The following is a 20,754-nucleotide window of genomic DNA, read 5'->3' as shown; positions in this document are numbered from 1 at the left end:
TATTTAAATTAAATTAAATAAATATATTTAAATTATGCCCTGAAGGATTTTGATTTTAAGCCATGAATCTATTTTTAAAACTCAGAATTTTCAAGAAATATGATCTTTCCCTATTTTGAATACTTTTTTACTCTCATGATTCAGCTAAGATTTCTAAGCTATTGCTGTTAATGAGGCCTACAATTGCAAAATTTTTTTAATTTAAAAAGACATTTCTATCTCAGTCATTGAAAACAATCAATAAAAATGTTGCTTACTAGTGAAAAGTCTGTAAAGGATCTGCTGCCGTACTGGAAAAGCATGGATTAAGCCAAAGAACTGGAGATCCATATGTCAGCTCTAAAAATGAGCTGTTCAGTTTCTAATTTCAAAATGATAACTTATATAATTGATTATGAAAATTATCCAAGTTATGTGAGACATGAAACATATTTATAGAAGAGTATTAACTCTATCATTACAAAAGAATGAAGAACCATAGTGTTCACAGACTTAAGTGCCTTCAGTTATTGAAACAGTCACAGTACAATGTGATTGTGATGACTACAGTAAATCCACAGAGGCAAAGGACTGGTCCTGATCATCTAATATCTACAATAAACATATCAGAAAATTTTTGCTTCTGACTAGTAGTGTTGATCCTGTGATGATCCTGTGAGCTAAATTATTTTTTTAGAAACAGATGTGTTTCAAGAGTTCTACAGGCTTGGGGGAGTGTGGCTTGGGGAAAGCTACACAGCACAAAAAGATCTGGGGATATTGTCTGACACCTCCTCAACATGATCTAGCAGTGTGCTCAGGTGGCTAAGGGCAATGGCATCCTGGGTTGCATCAGAAATAGTGTGTAGTCAGCAGAACTAGGGTGGTGATTGTCTCCTAGTACTTGGCACTGGTGAGGCTACACCAGTGTTCAGTTCAGTATTCAAATACTGTGTTCAGTTTTGGGCTCCTTACTAAAAGAAAGACACTGAAGTGCATGTCTAAAGAAGGGCAACCAAACTGATGAAGGGTCTGGAGCAGAAGTCTGATGAGAAGCAGTTGAGGGAACTGGGATTGTTTAGTCTGGACCAGGAAAGGCTCAGGGGAGACTTTGTCACTCTCTACAAGTGCCCGAAATGATTGTGCGTCAAGCAGTGCATCAGCTTCTTCTTCCAGGTAACTAGCAATAGGACAGGTGGTAATAAACTTGTCTTGGTGCTAGGGGAAATTTATGTTGGATATTAGGAAAAAGATTGTTCTAAAAAAGAGTTGTTAGCCTTTGGAACAAGCTTTCCAGGGAAGTGGTGGAGTCACCATTCCTGGAAATGTTCAGTAAAAATGTAGATGTGACACAAAGACAAGCATGTTTAGTGAGAGTGGTTATGATGGGGTGACTATTGGATTTGATAATTTTAAAAGTCTTTTCCAACCTTAAGAGTGGTATGATTCTATAATTCTTCCAGTTCAGCTTTATTAAAAGTCTAAAAAACAACGTGTGAGCTGCAAAATGTCAGCTGAGGACTTTTGAAAATCTCACATCAAAAATCTATTTTGCACCAAATAAATATTAATAAAACTTGCCATCTATGTTTCCTTTGGAAATTTTCTATAGCAATTTTATTATCTCCCTTAGAGCTTTAAGTATTCATTTTACACCTTGGGTCTTCAGATATGAGATGTTACAAGAATGCTGAAATGTAAATTATTATAATTATTAAAGCCACTCTGAAGACAGACATTAAAAATATCCATAAGAATCAGTTGTGATTGCATTTAAAATTTGGTTAAAGCCAATTTAAATCCATTGTGAATATACATGAGAAGACATTTTTTTTCTGTAGAAAGCGGGTTGGATGATGAGCCGGGCAGACTGCATACAGGTGCTGAATGCAGGTGCTGAAACTGGGTTCAGGGGTACTGGAACTAGGTGATCTTCAAGGAGGCCCCTTTCAACCCAGGCCATTCCATGATTCTATGATTATTTAATCTAACCTGAACACCAAGACCAAGTTCTTAAAAAAATATTTATGTTGTGGAAAATTCTGCCAATTTCATCACATTTGTTGTGCTGAAGGTGAAAATGATTACTTAAAATGAATACTGGATCTTAGAGGAGCCTAAATTTCTAATATAGCAGACAAATGGTTCAATATGGTAAAATACAAAGAAAAACTAGGTAAATAAAAGCAATAGCATGAGTGGAAAGACAAAGGAAAAAAGCAACACCCTAAGAAACTCGGTGCTGTGTGACCTGAGATAAAAAAAAAAAAAGTCATAAGTTACAGTTTTTTTCTAATTCCATTTGTACAATGAAGACAGTTCTTTAAGTAAGAGCAATGGGGTTGGCTTTTGCTTCATGGTTGTAACCCATCATGTATTTATGCTACAGCCTTTTGTTTCCTCCATGAATCCAATTCACACATATGAGTAGATCTGTGATCTGTCAAATGGCATTACATTGCATGACTCAAATATCTGCGATTATTCCTTAGCCCTTTTCCGTACATAGTGAAGTTCATGTAGACTCACTATCAGCAGCTTGTATAACAACAGTGAAAAGATGCTTGGCCATCTCAGTTGAGTGCCTTTTTTCTACATGTTGAATAACATAATTCAGTATAATTGAACACTCTGTGGATACTAGATTGCTCAGAGAACTGAGGGCAAGAAAAATGCAGCAAGAATGAGCCTGCTTTTATAAATCAATTTTTACACAGGCAGAAAGTGATAGGACAAAGGAGAATGCTTTTAAACTAAAAGAGGAGAGATTTAGGCGAGAGATAAAGAAGAAATTCTTTTCTTAGAAGGTGGTGAGATGCTGGAGCATATTGCCCAGAGAAGCTATGGAATCTCCATACCTGGAGGTGTTCAAGGCCAGATTAGATGAGACCCCGGGCAGCCTAATCTAGTGGGTTGCAACTCTGTCCAGGGCAGGGTTTCAAAACTAGATGGTTTTTAAGGTTCCTTCCAACACAAGCCATTCTATGATTCCATTGTAGCCAAAATCTAAATGAAAATCAACCAAATTATGGGTTTTTTGCTAGTCAGGCTTGTGGATAGACAGTTTCACACAAATTAGAAGAAATATGATTGCCAATTCAATCAGTGAAACAAAAAAATATGTACATAGACAAACATTTTATAAACAGACACAAGCACAGACACACACAATTTTATCTAGCTACTTATTTACTTAAGTATTTGAACACATATGTTAGAATTAAACAGTTTGGCTATAATACATTCACAGTTGGAAAATCTACAAAATTCCAATGACATTAATAATAAATAAATAAATAAATAAATAATAAAATAGAAGAGACATTCTGATGAATGTCTCTTCTATGTTTCCATGGCTTCTCATTGCTGACAAAAGATATCCTGTATTTTCACAGTTTTTCTCTTCTTTTTATATTCTTTCTTCAGATTCCTTCTTCTCCTCTTCTTTCCAGTTATAATGCCTCTTGCTGACTAACATTTTCCCATGTGGTTAAAATAGGACTGGTGTCAAGCTGTCAATTTTTTTTTCCTCATACAAGACAAGGTGTACGATTCCATGCGGTAGGATGCTTCACTTCGGACTTCCACTTTGGTGCGCTGCTGGTTTGGCTGGTACTAGGAGGATAGCCTTTTCTCCTTTCAACACATAAAGGGAAAAAAAGCAATGTGTGAATATGCTTTTGCACTACTGTGGCTTTGTAGGTATATAAATAGAGGTTGAAATGATGAGAAACATCTACAGTTTCAGTCTTCATGTGTTTGCCTGTCTTTGTAGATGCACACTGCATAGTCCAGAAGCTGACTATAAAAGATTGTTTTCCGCTTATGTTTTACTGTGCTGCATAAGCGCTTTTCAATGAAACTGTATCTTCAATTCTCTGCAGCTTCAAGCTGGACTCCTCACTTCTAGGGAATGTGTATTCTGTTTTTTCCATGTGATGCTCATTTACAAACTGCTCCATCTTCAATTTTAAGACTATACAAGAAGCTGATTGACTTAGATGACAGTAAGGTGAGTCTTCTACATCTGCTCCTTGAGTTGAAACACTAGTACATATGAAGCAAAGAAGATGACTTGCAACCATCTTTCCTAGTGAAGCATATTTCAAAGATGGTTAAAGGACAAATGAGAGATTTAAAATTAGCAGCAATGTATAATAACGAGTGGCTCTCTACCCACATTTCTGCCATAAAATTAATTGATTTTGGTAGTTATAATAACACTTTGCAACAACAGCACTTTCACTGCCATTTTAGGTAGAGTATAAAAACACATTCTCTCTCACACACAAAAAAGGATTACTGATAGAGGCACATATTCATGCACACGTCTGTGTGCATGCATATGTGTGCATATGCATGGATAAACATACAATAATACAAGTATAGAAATTCCTAAAACTCTACTGGCAGAGCTGAAGTACAATCCATGCTAGATGTAAGATCAGTATCAAAAAATGTACCAAGGTACACTCTGTTCCCAACCTACAGCTTTTGCTCCCACCTGTTACCTCAGCTCAGTTGTTAACTTCATTGTACTGAATGTATGCAAGTATTGTAGACAGGCAAGTATAGAAGGAATGTTCTCCTGTTTCCCTTGGACTGATTAAAACAGGTATGTGAACACTGAGAACAAAACAGTAAATGAAATGACTGTACACACAAAACAAAAGCTCAAAATGAATGTAGTGGCAGCTGTGTTTGCGATTCTGGTATTCACAGAAGTTCTAACACGATAGATCACAGAAATCAAGGAACTAATCATTAAGTAATTCTTTATGAAGAGAAAATATAATTTAAAAGTATTTATTAATTACTATTAAATCAGAGAACAGCACAGGCAGTATAGGAAGATAAATGGTGGAAAATGAATATAGAACAATAGTGTAGAGACAAAGTTACAAAAAAACAATAGTAGAGACAAAGGTTAATATACACATGACTCAATTACATGGGTTCAATGTTTCACTTACTTCTTGTTCCTTGTTTTGACATCCACATCTTCCAATCTAAGCACGGTTAATATTTTAGAAAATTCTGGTTGAGACAATCAAAGAACAGTTTAGTGTATGTGCAAACTAACACTTTAAATATATGCATCCCTCTCACTAAAAGCATAAATATCTTTTCCTCGCTGAGGCCCTGTGTCTGCCTAACTAAAAAAAAACAAAAAACAGTCATGTGCTTTTTTATTGTTCATACTATACAGAATGGTCATAGAAGTTGAATGAGGAAACTAATATTATATTACAAAATTTTTCTTTTAAAAATAAGATGAATAACATCTTCATTTAAAACTGTCAAAACTAGCCGACAAGGGTGCAATTATGACAGAGAGAATGTAGCAGTGAATTTACCATCCACACACTGAAAAAAAAGAGGTATGGTATACATCAGTCTATGTATCTGCTTTGTAGGATTTTTCTAATCAACTTTTTTTTTCAGTCCTTATGGACAGTTAAGTCCTGAAAATTCTAAATAATTAACCTGTAAATAAAGTACTTCACTTTTAAGGATCGTTATTTTACATACAGATAAAAACTTTGCTCTTCTTTCTTTGAATGCAGTTCGTACACCTTTCCAAAATGAAAAATGACTTTGAACACAACTCAAAACTTTTATAACAGTATGCAAATTAAATATTTAGACTGTTTATGAATATCTTAAAAATACATTTTTGAAGGAATATTTTTCCAATGAAAGGATTATAGTAATTTCATTTAAAAAAGATTTTATTAAGAAGGAATCCTGGTGAGCTTGAATATATGCATTTCACTTCATGTATAGTGCATTTACAGTTTTCAGTGATTTCAGGTTTGCTTACAGAAACTATTTTCTTCTGAAGTATTATTTTTCTCCCTTTCAACAAGTTTTGAAATGGTATTATCAATTTAGTATTTTCTGAGTGAAAAAAAATGTGTAAAAGGAAAATATTATTCATGGCATCTAGTTTTTCTCTAGATTTTCAAGTTTTTGACACTGGATTCCAGAATAAGGGAAAAACTCAAGAACAGGAAGGACCAAAAATAATTTTAGCTTTGAAGAGTTTTGAGGATTTTGAGTCAGGCTCATCTTTGATGTTTTTTTATAAGAAATGTATCCATTCCTGATTTTGCAAAACATACTCACTTGTCAAAGTGCATTCTTTAATCTGCATTTATAAGTAATGATCTTGTTTAATTATACAGAGCAGGAGTTGTACATTACCATACTGAATATGTCATTAGAATAGTTTTTATCGTAAGTACTTTTTTTATATGGCATTTGGTTACTTAAGTGTAAAAAATGAGAATACAAATAAAACACAATACTTTTTTTTCTACCTTATCATGATGACTGCTAAATTAATATAAATAATTAATTTATACAGACAGCTATCCATAACTAGCATATAAACAATGCAGTCACTGATGCTTAATTGAAAAGGAGAGATACAAACAGTTCTTTGATCTCTGCCAAAGGGAAGACTCAGGAAAACTGACCCACTTCCTATGACAGAAAGAAATCAACCAAGCAACCAATCAGAAAGAAGAGAGGGACCACAAGGAAATCAATTAAAAAATAAACAAACAAACAAGGGAACAAAATTATTCTGGAGCCTGTAAAATTGCTTTGGCAAGGGATCTGAATATGAGTGCAGAAAGAAGAAAAGAGCAAAAGAAATTAGTATCTTGTGAAAGATACGAAAAATAAAAAACCGAGAGTTGAAGGACTCCTATGAAAGTAATTCATTACTATTATTTATTTATTTTTCTAGATTTTGTATTACTTGCTCTTTGTAAATATTAGCATAGAAAATATAGTAAGAAATTAATCATAGCTAGGTCAATATGTATATAAATTTGAAAGATTAGCTTAGGTACAGACCTGAATATTTTTTACTGAGATTAAGTCCTAATGTGGTAATTGTTGTTTTTAGACACTCCAGGAAGTTTAAAATTCTAGCTTAAGGAAGATTAATTCAGCCCCTAACTAACAGGGTAAAGTTTTCTTAGTGTCTCTGAACATCATAGTCCAGCAGAGATGAGAACAAAAGTAGATTCAATTTCAAAACCACAATATGAGGAGTGATTTCTATTTAAAAATATCTTCGTAAACTGAGAGATTATTACATAAATCCTCACTACGCTAATGTACTTGGAAGACTAGAGCCACATAAACTTTCTTCACACAGATTCAGTAAGGCAACATGCTACAGGAGAAAAAAATCTGATTTGGTATCAGTCTTCAGCCTCCATGCTTTTAGCTTCAGGTATTTAGACATGTTGAACTGAGGTGCCCTGCAGAAGTTAAATGAAAAGACAAATGTGGATAGGTTGTTCAGCACTGCAGGTGAAAGGCTACACTTTAATTTGGCAAAATATGTTTAAATTAGGCCTTGTAATAGGTAGGTTCCCCATTATTTTGCGCCATTAACTTGGTTTTAGAGAATACTTTAAAACGCTTTCACTTGTTAAATCTTTCACAGCCAGCTGATTGTCTCCCTAACAGAAAATGAGAAGAAAAATGTCAAGAAGAGCAAGGATTATCTTAACCTTCTACTGCACTGATCAGAACTCTGCTCGAAGTCAATGATTGCAAAACTTGTTCAGAATAACCTGATGATTCAGTCTCCCAGAATGCTAATCTTCAAAATCATTGCAGCAAGAGATAAGAGGTTTAAAGGCACATTCAGTTGTAATGAGATCCATCATTAAAGGCAGATCACAGTCCGTTGACATAAGATGTCTAACTTGTAATTACTTTTACTTTAATATTTTCATTAGCACAAAAATCATTATTCTGTCTTTATATTTTGCCTATTATTTTCATTTTATTCTAATAACAAACTTGTTAATAAAGCTCTCCGTCTTCTGCAGATTCTTGTGTTGCAGCCTTAATTTATACAGACACTGATTTTTTTTTTTTTTAATGAGAAAAGAAACCTGCCTGCATACCCTCTTCGTATTATTCACCAGACTTTTTTTCTTTCTAATGTTCAGAAAAATTGTCTCATTCTGAAACCTGCCTTTCTCTGTTTTCTTAAAGAGTAGATCTCAGAATTATTCTCTACATCTTCTTAATGTATTAACTGCAGTTTGCTAGCGGATCATTCTCCCTTTCTGAAGAATAGACATTTAAGAGAAATACAGTGCACTTACTTCTGCTGATTTATTTCATTTTATTTTATTTTTGTAATTATTTTTCTCTTATTTTTCTTAAATGAAGATTAACTGAGCAGTTCTTCAGGTGACATTTGTGATGGCTGGCTTTACATGGTACTTTTTTTCACTCATAGAACATTACTGAACTTCATCTTCAGCCAGAAAAACTGTCTTTCTTTTGAAGGTGGGGAATGGCAAAGGATACTCTACCTGATTAATTATCATTTAGTATATACTGAAAGCTAATAAATGGAGCAATAATATTGCCAAATTATGCCTGCATCACATTTAGTTGGTTTTCAGTAATGAGATGCAGACTGGAAATACACCTATTTCCATTAATCCCTTCTTTTATACACAAAGGACTAATTCTAATTTCAGCCACATAGTATTTTATTTTTACCATTGAAACTGGAAGACAAGCTGGAAATATTTATGAATCTTAATTAACAGTTTAAACATATTTTACAGAAACTGATCTGTTCTGTAATTGCTACATTCCCATTTTCTTGTTTTGCTATGTGTCCCTCTCTCTTGCTCCCATATGTAATTGTTTATATAAATATAAACTTATTTTTCCTTTAAGATATATTATGATTTAAAAAGCATCAAAAACAGGACAGAGGTAGGATTCTAAGAAATTAAAGGTAAGTTAAAGGTAAGATTCTCCAAATAGCTAAGGTAATCAAAACAGACTTCATGACTAGGAATAAAATCATAATGTAATGTTGTCCCCCAACTACTGAAATTTGCCGTTTCCATGTATGGAATTTGATGCAGTAACAAACTACAGCTTTTAATTCCAGTGTGTTTTAATACCAAACAAAAAAACCAAAAACCAAAAGTCAGAGTGTTACATTGCAGTCTAAATTTATGAATACTACATAACACTGCAAAAAAATGTCTGCAATTGCAATTACCTTTGCTCTCAGTTTCTTACTTTCTCACACAGCCTCCCTGGGAGGCTTTAAAGCAAGATAGCTAATAAAATAGATGACTGGATGCTATAACATAGATGTCATATGACAGGTCTGAAAGCATCAGGAGCAAATTGACTACTAGGCTACATAATTCTTCTGATATTCAACGAATGAGACAATTTGTCCTGACTTACCCTTGACAGAATCTAAGGCATGAAAATATAAACAAATTATACAAAATCAGAAGTAATCATTTTTGGGCAGTGAGAAGGGATTAGTATTAAAGATTTTTAGTTACATATTGTCTGCCTTTTCCAGTCTGAATTACAGATGCAAGACTATAGCTGCAAGAAGCTTTCATAGTGCTTCCTGAATTTTGTCTGTCTCAGCTAAGTATGACAGAGGCAAATTAGGGAAAGAGAGGAGAGAAAGGTGGGGGAGGAAAGACTGCAGGAGAAGTAACCACTTGAAGGTAAGTGCCAAATATTCATAACACAAAACGTAGACTGTTGTAGTAATGTCATAATTATCAGCTGGCAACTTGCCATGCAACATGCAAAAATAACCATGTGCCATCTGGTAATCTCTTCTTTTTTTTTTTTCTTTTTTTTTTTTTTTTTTTCCCAGGCAAAATGGAAATTAAGGGCTACAACTAAACTGTGATTTGTTACCTTGGAACAGTAGTAGAACAAGCGTGTAGGACTTGTTGGTATATTTGTTTCCCAGTTGTGTATATTGACATTAACATAATAGAGCAAATAGTAATTCTAATGTTTCAGAGAGTGTTTCACTTAGGTATTTCAGGTAAATTATGAAAGGAATGCAATGCCCCTAAGACTGTGAATACTACATACATATGTCTATAAGCCTGGCTGCCTTTCTATGGATTCCAGTTTTAACTCCCTTCTTTTTTATTTTGGAATTACTAGTGCAGTGACATTTTCAGTGAGGATCTGGAGTATCAGATCTTAATAGGAAAATTGCAAGTTTGAAAACGGAGTTCATTTTGCTTTTAAACATACTAATTTGCAGATGATGCTGTATGAAAAGATCCTTATATCATTTACGTTTATGACATCACTTCATATGTTTTTTACTACACCTCAGAATTAATATATTTCATACTTTTAATACAGTACATGGTTTCTCCATATTTTGCCTGCATGTGCACATTTTCCTAGGCATGAGATGATTTGTTTATTTATTACTTCTATATATTCTTCTACGAAGACAGGCTGAAGGAGTGGAGCTTATTCAAACAAAAAGAGAAGGCTATGGGGAGAGCTCAGTGTGGCTTTCTGTAATATTTAAAAGGGAGTTTATAAACGTGAGAGACATCAGCTTTTTACACAGATAGATAGTAATAGGACAAGGGAGAATTATTTTAAGGAAAAGTGAAGGAAGAGAGATTTAATTAGATGTCAGAGGAAAGTTTTTTACAGAGAGTTTTTTTACAGAGAGTGGTGAGGTGCTGGAACAACCTGCCCAGAGAGATTGCAGATGCCCCGTTCCTGAAGGTATTCAAGGCTGGGGTGGATGGGGCTTTGGGCAACCTGATCTAGTGGATCAGATTTAGTGGATCTTGATTTAGTGGATGGCAGCCCTGCCTTTGGCAGGGGAGTTAGAATCTGATGATTCTTGAAGTCCCTTCCAATCCAAGCCATTCTATTATTCTATGTTTCTATGATACTCTTTAATTGATTTATATATTACTCTTTCATTTGCATTCAGGTGAAAAGAACATGAGGACAGAAATGAATAATAAAAAGTGGTGACTCAGTCTTTCAATTACTAACAATATTTTAACTTTCTCATTAACCAAAAATTACTTGTAGAAACTATCTGAAAAACTGAATATAGCTGTACTACAGTATTTCATCTAATGCACATTTTCAAGGACAGAAACTTTCAGAATTTATTCAGGACAAATTTACTCTAAATAGCTAGCTGCTAAATCCTCACATCCTTACTGCGTTGGCTTCTTGATCACTCTGTTTTCAAGTGTTGTTTACATAATTATTTCCCAAGCGTTTACTATTGCAGTCCTGAGGGTATTTTCCTAGTTAATATTTCCCAAGTATTTCTTTGGTAAAGGTATTGTGCATTGCTCAGTGAGCCTTGTGCATATTACTGCTGCTGCCAAAATGACGGAGCGCACAGAGTATGACTTTAACTAGACTTACCTGATAGGTGAAGCCAATTAGAGCTCTTTTTTGTTCAGTTCAGTCTGTAATATCCAATAGTGGCTCCATCCACTATTTAGAACACAGCCTATGATATATCATAGGCTATAATCAACCTGTGAAATCCCAAACGTATGGTTTCAAATGTATGTTGCAAATTCTGTTCTCCTTGTTGCAGCTCAGCCCTTGAAGGACCTTTTACTAACACGTGTTTTAGAGAGCTGTTTCCATGTTTGTACTTCATTATTTAATGCACACAAAGTGTGTCAGCATCTCTTACACCAAAATTGTTTTGGAATCTAAGATGAGGTTGAATACAAGAGGTCTTAGAATATTGTTTTCTACTTGTTCCCTGTTCTTTCCCTACAGCTGTGCCTTCAAACTTGTTTAAAGAAGTGCTGGTATAAATCTCATGGTTTCTCCCCTGTTCCTTCAGGATCCAGCAACTGCAGAATTTGTTAGTTGGAGTAAAGCTTCTGAATTGATAGCCTATACTCTTATGATATAAGACAATGAAAAATCTCAATAGACCTGCAATTACTACAGCTCATAAGAAATGTACTGCCTGTGGGATCTTTTTTTTTTTTTTTTTTAACTGGAAGGGTTTGGCTGTGGCTTCTGCTGCATTGAGTTGAAGATAACTTTTCTCTCATGTGAAATAAACTCCTAGAATATTGCAAAGGACAAGATTTTTCCACAGTTACAAAAATCTATTTTTTTTAAATGAGAAGTCTTATATTCAGATCTTGATAAGAGGATATCACATAAAACAATTAAAGATATTTTCTGTGAAATGATATGTAGCACTTTGAAGCTTAGGAAGCTTTCATTAGCAGGCTTCTTGAGTGTTTCCTTGTCTAGAGGTATTTTTTCCTTTACTTTACTTGGAAAAGTCTACTTACAAAGTTTCTTTTTCAGACAATGAGATTATTTTGTGACTAGACCCTCAAAAATTGCCACTGTATAGAATACAAACATACTGTTAACATAATATTTTTTGGGTGAAATAACTTTAAGGAAGTGATAAAATAGCTTTTCATTCTAAAAAAAAATATTTATTTTATTTTAAGTCTCAAGAGCCTAATATTTTAACATTTCCCATTACTTTCCCTGCTTAAAAATACTGGCCAGAGCAAGCAGATTCCAAGCTATCCAAACATAGAATTGATTACACCTGAGAACATCAGTGTTCAGCACAAATTCTGGTTTGACACTTACTGTAGATACCAAGAAATGAAACAACAGTAGCATGACTTGCGCTCAGAAAACAAAGAGAAATAGGCCAATATTTTTCTGTTGTGAAACAAACTGTGTCAACACTGAAGAGATATTATTATCTTATTTTATTTATTTATTTATCTATTTATTTATTTTGTACCTCACTATTAATAATAAACACTGATTCATGGAGTTTCAAATGCCAATAATAATAATAATAATAATAATAATAATAATAATAATAATTTAAACAGTGCTTCTCAAACAGCCATAGTGAAAATACAATCATTGCTAATGGAAGATCTCATATTTACTACCTTTCCTATTCAGCCTAAGAGTCAAACTGTGGTTACAGTCAGGCTGACCTGTAACTGTATTAGCTGGGGCATCATAAGTTGACTGTTTTAGAACATAAAGTCAAAATGAGATTTTCAAAGAGTTTTCAGAAAATCATATAGTATCTTACCATCACTTTTGACAAAACACCATGGTACATGAAGGAAGACGTCACTGAGTGTTTTTTAAAGCGGCTTGTGTGCATGTTGGGAGAGAAAGTGTTTTTCTTCCCTTTGAAGATTCCTTCTTTCTGTGGCTGCTGAAGATGACTTCAGAAAATGAACTGTGCTAGATGACTACCTTTTCCAGTGAAAAACAGCAGAAGATGCTGACAGTGCAAGCAAAAATTAATCAACATGATTTTAGTGATTTTAGTTTACCTGGAAGAAGAACTTTTGACTAACATCATCAAATAGTAGTATGACCACTGAAAATATGATAACTTGATTTGAAATAAATTCTTTGTCTTTATGTTCATGCCCTGAGTCTCAACTTTTGGCTTTAAACATCACTGGAAATTTAAAAAGGGATTCAATTTTCAGCGTATTAAGAACAGAAGGAATCTCAAATATTATGACAGTGAGTATTTTATATATATATATATACAATGTCTAATGTGTGTGGAGGAAAAAGCCTTCCTATATGAAGATAATTCGGAAACATAAACCATTCAGTAAATATCAAGTACTAGAAGCTAATTCATGTTCAAAGAAGTGTTGCCTTGTTGTACTAATCTGAGGAAATTGCAGGTCTACAGAATAATTGTGATCACATACTTAACTACAGTAAGGTATAAGTATGCAAGCTTTTATCTAAGGAATGCATTCTTACATTTTTCTGTGAGAGGTAATCTCATCAAACCAAGCCCTAACTTTAAAGAATTTGGCATCGTAATTAAAATGCTCTGTAATTTTGTGTCACTGCTTAAGTAGGAGTTTTGAGATTCTTGGCCTATACTCCAAGTTTGTTTGATCAGGATCTAGGCTAGGAGCCCTCTAGTTGCATTACTTTGTTACCATGCCTGATAGAACTTCTCAAGGGTACCCAGAGATTTTCTAGCGCTTTAATCAGCTAAGTTATATCCACACGATCAAAAGCAAATGCTTACAAGGAGAACATCTCTATTTGTAAACCCAACTTCAAACAATTATGTTTATTTATTTCATTTTATCCCCAGAATGTTATCTCCACTCTACCGACACTTTTTTTCTTCTAAAAGTTGATTTGCCTATGCTCAATGATTTTACATAATTGCAGCTATTTGGTTTCTGCTAGAGTTTTATTCACATTTCATTTCCTAACAGTCTCTCAAAACATTCCCTGTATAGACTTGATTATAGGTTTTACCACTAGAAAGATGACCAACATTGGTCTCTGATGGCTAAAAAGAAGCTTTACTTTACTATCTTTAGCGGGAGATGAAATTTCACTATAGCATGGCAGTGCAGCTGTATCTGCATTTCATTAGTGCAGATTCAGGTTGCATGAATATTCAAAAGTAAGAATCTATGCAGCTTAGAATTTTTATTCATATTTAAGAGCAGAGAATTGATATACATGGTAAAGAATAGTATATAGACTGGGTTGTTCAGCTGAATGGGACAACAGTGTCAAGTATTTTCATCATATAGATAGCAGGAGGGATACAAATAAAGAGCTTGGTAGGGTAAGCACTCATTAACAAAGAAAAACACATACAAATCTGTAAATATGCTTTGTAGCAAACTATCTTCCACTAGTATAAGACAAAATTTATTCTATCAGCCTCTCTTATAGCAAAGATTTATTAACTGAGGAGTTTGCTTTAATATAGAGTAGAAAGTAATAGATAACTTTGCTATTATTTTCACTATTTCTTTATCTTAAGATATATGAAGACCACACAGTAGATTTAGCGAAACAATTCCACAATAAACATTTGGCAGACAGTGAAATAGCCGCATCATACAAAATTTGACATTTTGTGTAAAGAAGATCTCTAATTTCTCCCTAGCATTTCCTTCTGGAAATCATCTGAAGTATAGCATTGTTTATACTTTATATGAAATGCCCCCACTGACCTCATGTTACCAATTTCTTAATATTTAAGCTGACAGATGGAATGTTGGGATTTGAACTAGATATCAACCTTCTGTTCACATATGACTAGATTTGCCTTTAGTAATACAATGCTGCAGAAGCTGAGTCCTAATAAGGATTTCATATCATGTTGTATTTTTTTATCAAATTCTCATTAAGAAACGGTACTGCTTGCATAGAAGATATTCTATGTATTCTTTAAAGATTCGCTGTCCTTCCAAAATGTTAAACGTCACTAATGAGGCATTTCCTATTCTCCAACAATAGATAGACCGCGATTTCAGTGACTCTTTCCAAAATGTGCATCCAAGTATTTTAATGCCATCACATTCTCAGTGTATCCTTATTGCCCCTTTGAAGATGCATTTGATGACTTCTTGAAGCGACAATCAGACAAGAACCCTTTTTTTTCAGTTATTCTTATTTGTATTGGAAAGATGGTTATCCAAACTTACAGAAGCACACAGTCAGCTCTTTAGCTTTTAATATATGATGGTAATTACTATATTTATGAAGATTCTTTGACGTAATTGGAAGGAGATTTTAAAAAAAATAGCTGGAGAGAGATAAAGTTGTTGGCAGCATGTGAACTTATCCTTCGTTCCGTATCCCTTCTTCCTTCCTTTTCTACTTGTCTCTAATAAAATTTGTGCAAAAAGGGATATGTGTAAAGCAGAGCAAAGAAGCCTCTTTTGTGAGGACTGAAAGATCATCTCAAGTCAACAGCAGATATTTGGTTCAAGGCTCCTTTTATTGATAGCAGCTCACAGTGCAGTTTGAATATTTAGTAACTTCATGCTTATCATTAGTCCTTTAAGTATATTGCAGTGTTTTAAGTAGAATCATCAGACTTTAACAGCATCACAGCATATAGATTAAAACAATCAACTTTATTTTTACTGAAGAACAGTCATCTAACTCTTTGCCTACATAAAACCCTCATATAAAGAAGTTGCTCTCACTGACCTTACGCATACACATGGATCCTGATTATTTTTCCAGAACTTCTGCCTGGCTCAAGAGTGACTCCAACAGTTTCCTCGAATGTGAAGAGGAAGTAGCATGGGATTACTTACTTTTTCATGATTCCTGCTGATGAAGACATATACTAAAATTGCACTATCTCTTTAGCCTCTTTGGGAGAAAAAAGAGAAAAATATGCGAGAAAGCCTTCCTTTTGCGTGACATCATTTCTACATTTCCTAGAGATTGTATGGAAGGATCAGTAGATTCACAGAAGGTAAGTGAGACCAATCAGTGGGAATGTTTATGCAAGCTTTCTTATGTCAATTTTTCATTACCGTCTCAGGAATTCGATAAATACATGTCACAAAAATCTATTCAAATATAAAATTCCCATGGAGAATCAAAGAGAAAAAGTCAATCCATTGTCTTTGAATGTAATATCCTGGATGCAATACTTTGTTTATCAGAACACGATTGCCAATTCCTCCACTAAGTGTGGAGTGAGAAGTCATTTTGATTTTTCTATGCATTAGTACAAATAAATCAGTTCCTTCCTCCTTGTAAACATGTAAACTTACAGAAATTTTGTAAAACACTAGAATAAAATTTGTATCCCAGAAATATGGTGCACTGCTGCAAACTAAGTTATGAGTACTTTATTATCATATAAGGCAAAGGACACTGCTATGATGAATCAGAAAACAAAAAACTTGTGTTAAATTCTTGTGCCACCACATCTCCAGACTAATGATTTCCCTGCTAACAGACAACTGCATAACAACTGGAAGATCACCTCAAACTTGGCAAAACCGCAAGCAGCAGAGGACACAGCAACAGCTTCAGTCTTTCAGCAGTATTAGCATCTTCAATAGCTAATATAAATGCACAAAACCAACTGTTGGGTTAAGAACACCTAATAGATTTTCTTGGTTCTCTACTAATTAAGTATTACACTGAAGGCTGAATGTGTAGAATTGAAATCAGTTTCGATTTTTATTTTTCAAACTTAGCTCTGGTTTGTCAAGCAAGCCCTCTCTGTTCTACAGTTTTTCCATTTTATTATCAACTGAAAGGCAATATTTTTTCACCTATTGACTGATACAAATTAAACAGATTAATGTTACAGGTATAAACATCACTTTAAAGATTCCATGTCTTAAAAATAGTGCAAAGGAAATGCTTCATATCTAAAATTGAATGGTGGGTTTCACCAGAAATTCAGATGTGAATAAAATTACCTCTTCTGTTTTATATGTATGGGTAGTTTTACAGAGCAATGATGCAAAATGGAACATTTTCTTATTGGGATATGGTATGCTTTGGACTAAATACATCATAAGATAGGAACAATATATTAAGCCAATTTAGCCTTAGCTATGAGACAAGAATATGGATGCTATATGATTTCAGCACATAGACGTAAAGCTCTACATGCTATACTTCATAGAAATACTACATTAATTAGCTCTAAATATTATTTTAGGCATGAAAGTTTTTTTGTATTTTTTATTTATTAAATAAACATAAATTAAATGAACAATACAATTTTAAACTTGAGAGCTGCTTGTTCTAAACATCAGGAAACTGCATAGTTAGAGCATTTGTTTGGTTACATCACGTTTTAATGGTATGTCTAAACAAAGAATATTATGAGGTTGTTGGTGATCTAAAAGTCTGAAATCAATCCTGATTAGCATTTGTAATGTATGAAAATCTTAATACTGCAATTTTAGCTTGGGCAGTTACAACAGTATATTTTAGTTTTGTAATTTGCTATTATTTGCAATACCACATTGATAAATTATGTCTGTACATTAAGATTAAGGCAGAATACCAGATCAAAGTGCTATGCTTGCTGGCATTGTTTTTTTTTTTTAAGAATTTGAACAGTGTTGAGATTTCTGTTACTACAGTTTTTCAGAATAATAAAAAAATCTGTTTCTTATTAAAAAAATTGAATATTTCTGAAAGTCTAAAATGAACATAGTTACAATAGGACCATTCCAAATTTGTGCAGCTGGACAGAGGAATACTTTCAAAAAAGTATTTCAAAAATAAAGTGTAATGACAATAGAATTTACCAAAATCTTTCAATATGTATAACTTATTAACAATGAAGTTTATGAGAAGATTCAAAACAATTTGATGTTCTCGATCTCTCCTGAGGGTAGACATAAACTAAAGTATTCTTCATACTATGGCTAGAATTTTAATTTCTGGACAGTTGATTTCTTACCATTTTGTAGACGTAGGTCTTTGGTCAGAGTGAAGCAACTAGAATAGTGTTTTCTATGCATAAAAATGAGGCAAACTTTGCAGCTTTACTTTATTCTTCTCACAGGCTATCAGTTAATAATTGGAATCAAGAGAAGGCACAATATTTTCAGCCCCAAGATGGTTCTTTTGCACAGTTTAAAGTCAATTTTTAAAAAGGTTACAATTTGATTTAGAGAAAAACACCAGTTACTATTACAGTGCAAAATTATTTTTTAGCATTATCCTGTCTTCAGAATGAAAACATTAAGAAAAGCATTTGGTTCTCTGAGAAGTAGTTTTGTCATTATGTATCGGAAACATTTGTAGTCAAACTTCAAGCGCAAAACATTTTTATCACCAGCCCATAAAATGATTTCATGATAATTTAGTTTTGTTCTGGTACTTCTGTCCAGTATCATCGTGAGCTTATCAATCAGTTTCAAGCTTACTGATTTATTCAATATAAAAATTATGAAAAAGTGTTTTATTGTACAAGGAAAGTTGATTTAATGTACTTTTTTTTTTTTTTTTTTTTTCCAGACTGCATCATGGTAGATTTTACAGGAAGAAAATTTGGAATTTTCAGAACCTGAAATATCTTGGAATTTGTAGTCTGTAAAGAGTTTCTGTTATACATTTTCTACTGCTTTTCAGAACTTTCCTTGTTCTTGCACCAAGGGCTCTGGACATGGGAGATAAAGTTAGGTCTCCTGCTATTGAGATCATTTTCTTTTATAAGGTCACAAACCAATGGATCAACAAACAAACATTTTCAAGCCTTCCTCTGGTGAAAAAAATACAATGCACACACAAAATGATTACAGCCTAGGCAGTAGGCCTGTATTTGATGTGGTGAGAACAGTAATTAGTGTCACTTTGAAACAGATTCATAGAGTGGGTTACCTGAGCTTTGAATTAAGCTTTAGTGGGGTATTTTGTTGTCTTCATAGTGCGTAGTTGAGATCTACAATGGGTATTGTAGAGTCTCAGCACTTAATTAGGGACGAAAAGCATCTTAGGCAATTTGATCTACTTGAGGACATTATTTATTGGAACACATTAATTGATTTTTCCATTTGTCAGCAAGGAGCTACATTAAGTTTTGCACACATTAGGACAGAAAAAAATAGTGTGTACTTACACAGTGATGAATGATATAATAGGAGGGAGCATCAGGCACTGAGAGTAATGTGGAATCTTTGAAGGCCTAAGCACATTGATCATTTAGAGTGAGAAAATCTGAAAATCAGAGAGAGGTAACAGGTTTTTTTTCTGGAGATTTAGTAGTACCAATGAAGCTCACTAAATTAACACAAGAACTGTAGATGATTCTATTTCTGTCTAGGGATGTATGCATACAAATTTCCAAGCTCCGAAGCCTTCCAGGGTCTTCTTGTACACAGCACATACAAGACCCCTGTCAACTATGCGCTTAGGGCATTGTCAAACTAAATTTCAACATGACCTGGTAGCACTGAAGCCTGGTTTTATTAGAGATTTTTTCATCATTAAGGATCTCCGTAGATATAGCTCTGCTCTGTCTCTACCTCTTTACATTAGTTCTAATACATTATAACATGCAATGGCTACAGTGCTGTACTCTATGCGTGCTATACCTTCCAAAGTTCACCCCCTCCTTTTAGTGTTGCCACTAATCGAATCAATAAATAATTGGATGGGTCGTTTACAAAGATAAGCATTCTCTCTAGGTCTCAGAGTGCCTACACAGCTGGAAAAAAAAGCTCAGTTTAAAAATCAGGTCCCTCTATTTTCGTGAAGTGGAAACATTCCTCTCCTCATTTTGAGGATACATGTAGTGAAGAAATGAAAAGTTCACTACTCGTTAAGAAATCATTGAGCTCTGGGGTCTCTTTTTGAAGCCAGTAATTTAAAGGAATTTCTACTTTGTGTGGTGAAGATTGAAATAACCAGTACGGGTGCAGGAAATTGTAAGATCCCAGGGAGGGATATGAAGGGGAAAGATTTCTTTCAAACCCATTAGTGATTTTAAAGGCCAAAACTACACATGGGTCTGAAATGCAACAAAATTAGTGAGTCTCAGTTTGAAAGTGAGAGGGAGTTTCTAATGCAAGTAAAGCTTTTGCCTCTAAGCCTTCGAGAAGGGGAGTGAAAGCAAGCAGAACCCACAGCAGACCAGGGGCTGCAGTGGGAGAACCCTTGCCGGGAGAGGAATCGAGGGCTGCCCATGCTACCTGAGCAACCAGGTCAGACACGTTCCTGGTAATGAAGATCCATCCATTACCATAACATGCAGTCTAGTGCTATAGATCAGTTTCATGGCCTCCAAAGAAGCTGAACAGTTATCAGTAACATTCAAAATTCCACTGGAAAGTCATTCATTTCACTTTATGGTCCTAATTAGCCATTTGTATAGTTCTATAATTAAATATGTTCCTTTCTCATCAAGTTTTTCACTTTAGTAATGATACCACTGTGCCACAAACAGGCACCATGCTGTTTGGTTTGGGACTTATTCATAGCATTTAATTGGTCACCCAGTGGTTAGCCAATAACCCCTTCTATGGGAAGCAACACTCTGAATGCTGTTAATGGGCTAGAGGCACAGTGATTGCCTCCTGATACCCAGCAGTACTGGGAATAAAGCAATTTCCTCCACTGTGTTGTGTGCTCAATAGCTAATCCTCTCCACTC

Source organism: Lagopus leucura, unplaced genomic scaffold (genome assembly GCF_019238085.1).
Source record: "Lagopus leucura isolate 7727_CA_CO unplaced genomic scaffold, USGS_WTPT01 Super-Scaffold_100018, whole genome shotgun sequence".
Classification (NCBI taxonomy): Eukaryota; Metazoa; Chordata; class Aves; order Galliformes; family Phasianidae; genus Lagopus; species Lagopus leucura.
Note: the sequence above shows the minus strand (reverse complement) of the source record.